The following is a 12,147-nucleotide window of genomic DNA, read 5'->3' on the forward strand; positions in this document are numbered from 1 at the left end:
AGAACAGGTTAAGGGTGGGGAAAGAGGTGGAGAAAGGAGCAGGGCCTCTGGGGTCTAGTTACCAGCAATTGGAAAGGTGGCAACCCTACTTGCTCAGTGACCAGATGTCTCCTGGTACAAACTGGAGAAGGGAGTGCTGGGGCGGCCCCTGCTGCAGGGCTGCCAACCCCAAGGGCGGGGAACCAGACTCCCCACATCATGAGATTGGCTTCAAACCATGAGCTATTGTTAACACACTAAATGGTGGGGTGTGTCTTCCCTGCCTGGCCCAGAGCAGGGACTCCAACTAGGGAAGCTGCTTGTCCAGTCTGATAGCAAACATGCTTCTTTTTGGCTGATTTGTCCCCCAGCCGGTACTGGGACAAAACTGGACAGGGCCTTTTGTCAGGTATCGGGGGTGCAGGGGCAGATGCCATTTTGAACAACAGGGCGCTCTGCTCCCACCAGCATGACTTCATACACACAGTGTGTGCAAGGTCAGGCTGGTGGTTGGGGGAACAGTGCACTTATGAAAATAGCATCCCCCAAGTGGCATGATCTTGCATGTGCCATGCATAGGAAGTCATGCTGGCAGGGGCAAGCCCACGCCATTCTTGGAAGTGTTGGACTGTCTGATACTGCAGGAACATGTCAGTGGCCACCCTAACTTGAACCCAAGTCTCCTACCTCTCAGCTGACCCTTGAACTCAAATCTCCCACCTCTCAGCTGCATGTCCTTGTTTCATGACCTCACAATCTCCTTTTGGTAGGTTGGCCCAAGCAGACAGAGTCCATGGACTGATGACACAGACATGAGTTTAGTAACCACAGACCCCAAGTGCTTTTGCTCACCCTGGGCGGGAACCAAGTGCCTCTCTGCTGACCCCTGACCTTCCTCTTCACGTTACTTCCTGGGTCAGGGGTCCTTCTTCCCTTCTGGGAAGAACTGCGTCTTTTAAGGGGTTGCTGTCTGTCTGTGGATGTTTGCCACAATCAGTCATATAGACCCAGTCAGCACAGTAACTTGGTTACATTTCTCCCCTTTTTGAAAAAGACACATTGCTTGGTCTACATATCAAACAAAATAATCAAAAGAACAAACTATGAAAATATGCAATCCTTATACCAAACTGGTGTCCCCATTGCTAGGCTTTGAAAGAACAGGTCACTTGTCATAATCAAGGGTGGGATCAATCAGTTTTCAGGCACTATAGTCAGTGCAGGTTGGGCACCATTGCCTCCACAGTTGCTGTCCATCCTAGGTGTGAGCTTCTTGATTCCAAGATGTCTCCCATCTGGTCATATGCAGCATTTTCAACATCTGGTACACCCTGTAATTTTAAATATAGCATGCGTTGTCACATAATATTGCATAATATCTCTTAACAGAGAAAGACTGTGAAAAATGTTGGATCAATGCTCAAGGAAGCATTGATCAATTTTGCCAGAAAATGCCAAGACAAAGGTCCCACATTGCAAATACACCAGCAAAAGAGAGAGTAAAAGATTTTCCTGAACAGGTGTTTGAAGATGGTGGAAAACTCTTGCAAAATGTGCAGTGTTGTTCTGGACCATCAGAGGAAATTGACAATTGCAAACCACCTCACCAAAGCACAGAAGTATTTAAAGAGAAAAGCTGCATTGCAGGGAGAGTCACAAAAAATGCAGTGTACACTTTCAACGTGTTTCAACACAACCACAATAGCATATCGTGAATGCTTGGATGTTGTCTGTGATTTGGTGTTAATTTGTGCTGCTGTAAACATACTATTATCTAAAACAGACCATTATTTGATATGTCAGTTTCTAAACAGTTGAGTCAAGAATGGTGGTGCAATTCCAAATCTTAAAGATGTCTACAACACTGAGAGAGAAAAACTTAAGTACAAAGTGAATGATAACTACATGTAGTTATAGTTGATTAAATGACTGATGACAAGGGCTGCACTATGTACTTAACATTTCACTCACACCACTGGTAAAAGATAGAATCGGAAGATTCCTCCTATCTTGCTGATATACACTTCATGCAGAAAACAAATCTGTGTCTCGAGCAGTCATTCAGACTATGCAAAGTTATGAAATTGCTTAGAACAATGTGGTTGTTTTTGATGTGGGTAATGCCGCGTACATGAAAAAAGTTTGCAAAACTGTACTGTCTGGACTGTTTCCTGATAGCATCCATGTAACATGCCTTGCTCATATAATCAGTCTGGTGGGTGGAAATTTTCATAAGCCATTCAAGGATGTCAATGCACTGGTAAAAGCTTTCTCACAAGTGTTCTATATGGCAAGGGGCAGGAAGATGAAGCACTTAAATTACATCAGGCAAGAAGTTCCCAGTGCAACAGTGGCACCAGACCCAGTAGCATCTAGAGGGAACAGCTGGTTTGCTATGTTCAGTACCATGAAAAGCACTTTCAATATTATCACAGCTTTGCTGAAGAAGAAAAGTGTGTGTGTGTGTGTGTGTGTGTGACCACTTGGCACCAGTTTCATTGTGGGAACTTGAAAGAGAGCTGTCAGATGAAATGCAATGTTTAATGCTGAAGATTGTGTTGCGTTTTGTCAATGAAATGTGCTAGCCAATCGTTGACCTAATGGCTACATTTGAAAGCCAGAAACCATGCAGTCTCTTTGCTTTTAAGAAAATGGAAGAACTGCTGTTTTTCCTTGAGATGCATACTCAGTTTTCAAAGGAAACCACTCGAAGGTTTCTCAGGGCTGAAGATGTCAACAATGTAATACTGATCAAAGTAGCAAGTTGGTGTACCTGTTTTGTTAGGCTGTTGACAATTCAGTGGAAAAGCTGAAGAAGCACATCAGTAACACTAGGTCTCATTGTAGCAGCCGTGTTAGTCTGTATTCGCAAAAATAAAAGGAGCACTTGTGGCACCTTAGAGACTAACCAATTTATTTGAGCATAAGCTTTTGTGAGCTACAGCTCACTTCACTAAGGGTGCACAGCCGGCAATTAATTTCCTGAAATGCATAAGGATTTTCAATCCTACAAGAGTTCCTTAATGTCTCATGTCAAGGAGTGTTACACTGGCAAACCAGCTAACCTATGTATGACCCATAACTTAACAAAAGGCATTGCATTTGTAGTCAGGACAATTCACGTGTGTGTGATTATAGGAGAGATGTAGACCAGCAATCACTAACCCGTTCATTAGTAGTAATAGGAATCAAGAGAGATGCTAAATGTGTTTGTCTGTGTACCTATATCCTGTTTAACAATCTATCCAAATTGGTTTGTAGATTCTAAGTCCTGTTCATGTCTTAATTGCCTTTACATTATGTACGTGACTGTCTTAAGTTAACCTGAAGATCAAAGGTATGAGACATTCCAGAAAACTGGTACTATTACCTATATTGTCTTTAGTTTATCTATCCCTGTTATAATGGATGATCAGCAGTTCCCTTATGTAAATCAGTATAACTGGATTACCTGTGTATGCATAGGAAATGGAATGTTAACTTCAAAGGATGGGTCAGTGTGTACTCAACAAAGAAACGTATGCAGTCACATGCTGTGCTCAAAACATCTGACAGCCTGTTTCAGCTATAAGAGAAACCTCATGCCTGATCCTGCCATCTTCTAGTCTGCTGAACTTTAAACAGGGAAAGTTTAAGCAATGGGACTGTTACTTGGAATACCCTGGAAAATGCATGGAATTGGAAAGACCCTACATCTAAGATGCCATTTGGATTATACCCTTTGGAATGATTCCAGAGAGACTTTTGTGCAAACTAGCAAAGTCACCATCACTGCTACAAATCTGATCTGAGGACTGTGCAATTATTTATAAAGTATATGATCTCTTAACCACGCAATAACTATCTTTTATTAACAAATCTTTAGTTAGTTACTAAGGATTGGCTGACAGCATGATATTTGGGCAAGATCTGAAATATATATTGATTTCCTATAGGATTAAGTGTTTGATCCTTTGGGATTGGTAGAACCTCATATATGGTGAATTGGGTTTTCAGTAACCTCTCATCATATAAGATCAGTTTGTCTGGATGCGAACCAAAGGCTGGAATGCCTAAAGGGGATGTGTTTGGCTTCTTGTTAACCAGTGTAGTGCTACAGAAGCTCTTTTGTTACTGGTTTGGTGTATCTATTTATAGAACAAACCACCAGTTTTTGGGGTGTGCGTGCCATGTTTCTTGCAGTCTGCCCTGAGTGTGGCATTCTCAGTGTGGTCCATTCTAGACACCAGTCACAAGGAGGATTATGCTTCCATTCTTGGCTTCAGTGACGTTTCAGCTTTGTATACCGGGAAGGTGGCATCCGACGTGATCCAGAGCACTCTACAATCAGGGGAAATTGACACTGCCATGTTTTGGTTATCCACAGCTGACCATCTTTCAAATTTGAGAACATTAGCATAAATGCTGTAACAAACATAGCTGATGCTGAGTGCAGCAACTTGCTGTATAATCTTGTCCTCTATAGTTGGAGGCGTTCTCTTGTGGAACACAAACTGAAAAAGCTGGCGTTCCTCTATTTCAATCTTGGAATTTAGAAAGACTTTATGTTAACAAAAAATCCATTGGTTTAGTCTTATTGATGCTTTTTTTTTTTTTTACTTCCTGTGCTAGTATTTTGATAAGCAGTATGAGAAAGAACCCATAATAATTATGTTACATTGCGCAGTACTTGAGATACAGCATGAACCCAAAACATTCGTTAATTGTTTTTTGTTTTGCACTGGACTTTGAAAAGATGTGAGCATCTAATTTAAAGCAGAAAAAGGCCATTTTGCTGAAAATTATAAAAACTAATCTCAGTTTAACAAGTCCTTATTTAACAACTTTATTTAATTTGAAAAATTGCATCTACTAGGTAACTTTTTGTTCAGGGAATGATAAAGTAGTAGCTACAGTAGAGTCTGATAAAATGTGCTATATGAATAAAAGATATTTCTGAAGAATGTATATGCAAGCCTGCTGAGCCTTGTCTTTCAACAGCAACACCAAAATATCTGCCTTCTCAGCCTCAGATCACTGATTCACCCTGGCAACCTGTTCAGAGTGTCCTGTCCAGGAGCTCTAATTATCCTCAGCTCCTATAAGTGGTTCAGGCATAAAAACAAGCATTTTGGTCTCTGTCTTCCCATTCCTAAGGCTCTGCTGCATGTCACTCACTTCACTGCTGTCATCTGCCATTTTCCTTCTTTTGTCTGCTACTTGCTGATTCCACTAGCTGCTACCAATGTTGTGTGACCTCCTGGTCTCCTTCTTGTTGGTTAGCACACAAGCAGGCAAAGTTCTTGCAATGATGACACAGACACAAGCTCAGTAAACTGCAGAACTTGTAAGGTCACTGGAACTAGAAGTGCTGGGCGTGCAATAGCACCCTGTGGCTTGAAGTAATAATAGTAGCTGGCTTCTGTCATATACAGGGTTTCAGCAGCCCCAGTATAAAAATTGTTCCGGTGCCCCTGAATATGTACCTATGTATTGGAAGAGGAGACAACAGCAGCTCCCCTCCTACTGCTGGTGTCGCTGACTCCAATCCCATTCAGTATTTTGGGGTAAGTCTTTCAAAGTCTCTCCTGTTGAGATTGTTCCACTTGGTATAAAATACCCATCACCACCTGCTCCTCAGCTGTGTTCTGTAGGGGGGACTAACTTGGTAGGGATGCACTTAGGTGGCTTCTGAGAATGCCTGTGAGATCAGGCCCCATGGACAAGATAGGTAGGGGAATGCCTATTTGGAGAATTCCAAGGGAGCTTTACATTCCGAGCTGCTTGGCAGCATCAGGACTTAAGTAGCTTTGCACATGCCCACAGGCATAAATTTAGGCACCTACAGGTTGAGGCAGCAGCTGAGCAAGGGTTCTGAGAGAGTAAATTTTGGACTCAGGCTTTTTAAGTGGCAGTTGTTAAGAGTCTAAATTTCTTTGTGGTGCTAGCCCTGGATACTTAGATTTTTGGGTGGTCACTTTTATGTAACTGACGTCAACAGGAGCTGTGAATGCACCCAGTGTTAGAGGCCACTAGAGAAAATAATCAGGCATACGATGACATGTTCAAGGTAATACTGTGAGTTCCTGGCAGGAGGATTCCCAACTCTCAATCCACTGTTCTTTAGAGTTAAAGAATGGCTGTTAGTTGGGATGGTAACAGGGTACTGTTTCTTATTCTTCAGGAAACCTATGATTGCAAGTGGATTCAGATTTTTTGCCACACCAAGCTGTAGAGCATAATGAGGACAGGATATGTTACTCTTTTGGAGGAGATATACTAAGAAAATATCTTGATAGGATGATTCTGAAATGTACTTTTACACAGATTTCGTTTAACAATGTATCCAATTGTTTCCTTTAAAGTAGATTATGTAGAAGTTCTTAGAAATATGCCTCATTTATTTTTATCTTTCATATTCTTTGTTTTTTAAGTCTGTCTGTAACCCTCTTGAGAATATTCCCCAAATTTGTCCTTACCTTGACCCAGTCTCTGCTAAAATCTTTATCCGTGCATTAATCATTTCCCGTCTTTGCTGTTGCAGTACCTTTTAATAGACTTCATAAATCTCTATTTTCTCAACCAACAAGGATCCAGAATGCTGTCTCAGCACTGATCTCTTGCTCTGGGAAGTTGGATCATGTAATCTCCATCATCTGTTCTTTTTTTACTGGCTTCTGAGCTGCTCAGAATTCAATTAACATTTTCTTTCTTTATTTTGCAAAACTTTCTGTAGGCTCATTTCATCCATGTGATATATCCATCTACTCCTTCTCTTCATTACTAATTTAGACCTGCTCTTGGCCCTCTCTTTTTTACCTGTTCGCTTCTGTAGCTCTCTCTGTTTAAAACTCCTCCTTCCCTAACCTCGAGCTTTTGGGAGATTTTTGAAGCCCTATGGACTGACTCTAAAACATCTATACCTTTGATGGTATAGAAGCCCTGAATGTTACTGGTTCCATGGTTGCAAGCAATACAGCTGTGAAAGTGACATTGGATAAACTAGTAGAGGGTAAATATAGAGTCCAGGCAAACCACAACAAAGACAGTGCTTCAGACCTTCTCTTCTGCAGAGTAGGAATATTTATTAATATTTAAAAGAGATGTCCATATGAGTCATACATGTCAACCAAGAGGAAAAACTCCATTTCCTATTGCACACAGGTATATAGAACTCTTTTTCTCCTCCAAGACATTAAATCTATCTATTATAAAACCTTCCTTTTCTCTTTAATTTATGAGTGACTGTAAAATGTCTTGCGATTGTGTGTGTGAAGGATACCACATGAAAATACAAATTATTTTATTGGTTGAATCTGCTCTCTTCAGTTTTTTTGTGTAGTTATTTTATGGGTTTTGCACAGAGCTTTGTGACAAGTAAGAACATAAAAACATAAGACTGGCCATAGTGGGTCAGACCAGTGGTCCATCTAACTCAGTATCCTGTGTTCCATATAATTAAGGCTGCCTACTACTTTCTATTGTAAGTCCCTGTTTTCAGTTGCTTATAACTTTACCACACTATAACCATTTGCACAATTTTTTTCCATGTTTGCTCTCTGCCTCAGGCTGAATTGTTTTGGAAAGTTTCAGGTGAAACAATTCAGCTGTTTTCAGAAATAAAATTCGGGAAATGTAGATAATTTTGCTTTAATGACTCCAGGGTTTGGAGCAGGATCTCTAAATTGGGCAAGGAGGTGGTCCTGGAGTCAAAGAATGAAAATCCACCCAGATTTGCTGTATAAATCTCTGAAACTCACCATATGCATATGTTCATTAGAGGTTTTGAGAAGCTGTCTGCTAAAATGTCTGAGCATTCCATCCCCAGCAAAGGCTGCTCCAATAGCATGGAGCTCTGTAATACACCAGTCATAGCCTGCACCCAGGCACAGAGCTAGAGTTCCAGATGGAGGAGACAAAGTAGCAGCAAAGTAGCCTCTGCTACTCCTTTGGCTTAGGGTAAGACAAGGTTTAAAGTAAGGGGAAGCTGGGAAGGTGCAGTTTCCCCTTCTGTTAAAGAAGGTCAATATGATTCCACATTATAGAATCTCTGTTTTTTCAGTTTGCTTTTTTTAAAAAAAACTACAGAATTACATTAAAAATATAGGCGAAAAGAACATTGTTTACACAGTCATAACTCAGTATTTACAAAATTCCAATATTAAGGTTGCTTATGCCCCATTAGTTTGGTCCCCTTGTGCTTATGCCAGGCCTTAAAGGAGTGGGCCCTAATTTAGACAGTGAATACATCAATTATCACAACCTGGTGGGGGCTGGGACAGAGTGGGATGACAAAAGGTGAGAAGGAAATATTAGCTATTTGTGCTACCTGCTATAATTCTTTAGAGTTTATGAAATTTATAATTTTTTGCAATAATAAAGGAAAAAACAATGGGAAAACGCATTTTGCCCTAACTCTTTCAAAAACCACAAAAGTAAAATTAAATAAATCAGTCTTTATTATATTGCTGTGTCTGTCGCTTGGTAGTAGTGGATAGAGGTTTTAGTCATTTCCCTGTTCCGTGCCTTAGTTTCCCCATCTGTAAAATGGGGATAATCAGAGTGCTGTCCTTTGTAAAGTGCTTTTGAGATTCATGGATGAAAAGCAAGGAGACAGGTCATGTAAAATTGCTGGTCTGTAGGGTAAATGGATTTAAAAAAATTATTAAAGCTAATGTTAAAAAATTATATAATACATAGGTTGAGACAAGGGTTTCTGTACATCTGGGTACTGTATATAGTAAAGCAGCTTTCTGTCTGAAAATTGTCCATGTTTTGGAAGTTTGTGTTGATGGAGAAACCAATGCTCAGATTATGGGGGGCACCAAGAAAATATAAGGAAAAAGACTGTCCATCTTCTACTGATATAGTGGAAGTTATATAGGTCTGGCTTGACATAAGCAACTTGCCTCATTTCTTAGTGGGCATAATTGGGAAGGGGGATGGAAGGTTAAGTTGTAAACAGGGGCTTGATAAACTATGCTGGAGTCAGGATGTCTGTGCTAGCTAAGATAAGCAGCAACACCTTGATGCTAGAGACTATGGACAAGAAAAATCCTGGCATGTAAAGATCAGGCTCCATGTGAACAGCACATGGACAGAGCATGCTGTACAGGGATTGGTTCCTGCCAAATAACCAATCCAATCCAAAAATGTGTGGTGTAATCTATAACAAATGCAATGTAATATGTAAATGTATATAAAGTAAGAGATTTGTTTAACTTTGGATGTGTGGTATGCCCGGTAACCACCCCCTATGCTTGAGTCTGATCAACTCAGTGTAGCTTTGCTGTATGCCAAATAAAGGAACCTGAATGATGAAATCCAGAGTCAAACTGAATGTTTTGGATCCCAGAGAACTTGATGAAGTGTTCTCCCAGAACTGGACAAGGTGTTCTGGATAAGGTGAATGGAAAAGGTCTTGGAGGGAATTCCAATAATGTATGAATCACTTACGCTGAAGAGTCTCCAAATAGTGCAAAAGAAATTTTTCAAAAGTTAGCCTAGTTATTTTACCTTTGCTTATGCCCTGCCTTTAGCTTTATTACAATTTTATGTTCTATGTAATTCTCTACAATCCTAGTTTTATATTAAGAGTTCAGACAATAGTTCTTCAAATCCTTTTCATATCAGAAAGATGTGAGAATTCCTACATCATATACTTTCTTATTATAGAAAATCCTTTCCTTCCTTTTAATATCGTAATTTACAAAGGGCCCAGTTAAGCAAAAAGACTGACTTCTATGACCTTCATTGACTCTCACAAACTCCTATCCTCTTCTAAGGACCAGAATAATCCATTCGTATTACTGATGGAGTTTGAATTTCTGCCTCTGGTTACACTGTCAGGACTGCCTTGCATCAAGATGTCCTCAGACCCCCAAAGTGGTCAAACTTGATGATTGTTCCTAGAGTATAATGATGTGCACATGCAGGTGAGAGCTCGCAGAGGTTGACTGATACTACCACTGCAGCTGTACAGTGTTAAAGAGGAATGCTTTGCTGTAATTGTATAGTCAGAATGAGCTTGGGCTGGGAAATAGAACTGCTGAGTTTTATTTTCTGCTCTGCTGCTATCTTACTACATGAACTTGGGCAAGTCACGTGTAATTGAATTTTCAAAGACTTTCCCTGCGTGCTTGACAGAGGATTTGGCCAGCCACTTTTGTGTGCTCAGTAAAGGGGAATTATTGAAACAGAATATGGGCGGTGCTTGGTCTTTGAAAATATGTTTTTAGTACTGCTTTCCCAAGATACCTGAATATCTGAGTTCAGCTGGGTGCCAGGCCACTGGGATTTTCAGAACTTCACTGTCCTATAATGCTGCACATAATGCTTCAGGTACTGCTATTCTCTCTTGCAAATGTGAACCTCTGAGCCTGTTAAGAGGTTTATTCCATCTCATATTCAGCTGGCTCTCTGTTAATGTGCAGTACTTCTGTCTTCTCTGTATTTCCATTTTCTTTTCTTTTTTTTCCTTCTGTTTGACTTGTGGCTTGGCTTTTTCCTCCTCATCCTTAGTTTTAGGGCTACCTTTTCACTCCTCCTTTGCTTTTCTCCATGTACTGCCCCCATGTGACACACTGTACCCCATCTAACATCCTGTACCCCGTGTTCACCACTTTTATATGACTTTTATATAATGGTGGTTGAAGCATGAAGGGACATACGTATCTTTAGTACATTTGGCATGTAAATATCTTGCGACACTGGCTACATTAGTGCCATGTGAACATCTGTTCTCAGTTTCAGGTGACATTGTGAACAAAAAGCGGACAGCATTATCTCCTGCAAATGTAAACAAACCTGTTTGTCTGAGCAATTGGCTGAACAAGAAATAGGACTGTGTGGACTTGTAGGCTCTAAAGTTTTACATTGTTTTATTTTTGACTGCAATTATTTTTTGTACATAATTCTACATTTGTAAGTTCAACTTTCATGATAAAGAGATTGCACTACAGTACTTGTATTAGGTGAATTGAAAAATACTATTTCTTTTGTTTTTTCCAGTGCAAATATTTGTAATAAAAATAAATATAAAGTAAGCACTGTACACTTTGCATTCTGTGTTATAATTGAAATCAATATATTTAAAAATGTGGAAAACATCCAAAAATATTTAAATAAATGTTATTCTATTATTGTTTAACTTTGTGATTAATCATGTGATTAATCGCTTGACAGCCTTATTTTATTCCTTACCTCTCCCCATAAGGGGGTGCCATATCCAACAGCCTCCCTATATAAGTTGCTCTTTCACTTCTGAGATAAGACTTCTTGAAGCTTTAAGGAACAGATGCCAGATCGGGAGTGACTTACAAGAGATTGGTGATGTGGAAGCATGGTGCATAGAGAGGGGTGATAGTGGAAGGGTTGATAATTATGGGAGGAGCAGCTTTGGAAGGACTGATGGATTTTGGTCGGGGAAAAAGTCTGGAACTAATAGGTTTTTGCCCGGAAGAAGAGTATTTTACCAAAGAAATATCATATATATTACTGAGGTGGAAAATTTTTGACGGTCCCTTGCTAAAATTTTGGCAACACATTAGTGTCACGGGAACAAGTACATCCTTATAGAACCATTCTTTGAGCTTCTGAAAGTACCAGGTGCATCCTAGCATTCCACTGAGTTCAACAAAATGTTAATGGATAATGACAGCACATCAGGTACAGTAAAGGGCCAGCAGCAAAACAATTAAGCAACAGTCACAGTGTCCCCTAAAGTAGTTGCTGTAGCAAAAGCTGCTTTAATCCACACTAGATTTGTTTTTGGCAAAAAATACAATTCATACTGTTGTTTTACTATTGTGCACTTTCAGTTGTTAACCACATCAGTTAGTTACAGCTCCAATACTGTTTTCCTTCAGTTTAGATCTAGCATTGACATACATAATTTATGGAAGCAAGCTGATCCCCGTGCATTTTTAAAAGAAAAATGCTTCTTCCAACTGACTTGCACACTATTTTCAGTTCTGAATTTCCCAGTGCATTCTGTCTTTTACATAGCTATGTCAATGGAACTACTCATAGGCATAAAGTTAAACACACAAGTGTTTGCAGGATCAAGTGCCTAGATTGTAAACTCGAATCAGAGGTTTACTTTATTTTTGTGTATTGTACAAAGTTCAGGGTTGAGCAATCTGGTGTTGTTAAACAAATCATTTTAAAAAAATAGAAATAAGGGACTTT

Source organism: Lepidochelys kempii, chromosome 1 (assembly GCF_965140285.1).
Source record: "Lepidochelys kempii isolate rLepKem1 chromosome 1, rLepKem1.hap1, whole genome shotgun sequence".
Taxonomy (NCBI): Eukaryota; Metazoa; Chordata; order Testudines; family Cheloniidae; genus Lepidochelys; species Lepidochelys kempii.